The sequence below is a fragment of the Penaeus monodon genome, chromosome 27 (genome assembly GCF_015228065.2).
Source record: "Penaeus monodon isolate SGIC_2016 chromosome 27, NSTDA_Pmon_1, whole genome shotgun sequence".
NCBI classification, from domain to species: Eukaryota; Metazoa; Arthropoda; class Malacostraca; order Decapoda; family Penaeidae; genus Penaeus; species Penaeus monodon.
Window position 1 is genome coordinate 18,578,703 of NC_051412.1, and position 412 is coordinate 18,579,114.

Here is a 412-nt window from a genome sequence, read left to right on the forward strand (position 1 = left end):
TCGTTAGTTAACATGTATGACAGCTCACCGTAAGCTTCATGGCTGGTCCTGTTTTTGGCTCACTGAGGACGATGTAGCTGCTGACTCTGTCTGCTTGTGGACGCCCCTTTATATACGGCTCCAGTGTGTGACCTTCGGCAAGCAGAGGTTCACGGACCCGAAAGGGACAGCCCTTACAACTGTACTTTCTAAGACTTAAAAAAATAGTACATTAATTTGTAAAATCTAAACAAATAAGTAAAGAACGACTGATATGTATTTTTCCTTAGTGTTAATGACCTCGTATGAACGTGACTTGCGTTTATGCAATCATTGGTTGCAGCGTGGTTACCGCAAAATAAGATATTAAAGGAAATCATGCTTAGGCTCTGCTGAAAAATCTTTCATATTTTCCTTTATTCTCCGAGTTGTT

General features: G+C 40.5%; 1 pseudogene; it reads right to left on the reverse strand.

The window, feature by feature from the left end:
• Positions 1–412, reverse strand: part of LOC119590645 — an 8,072-nt pseudogene that overhangs the window by 1,133 nt on the left and 6,527 nt on the right.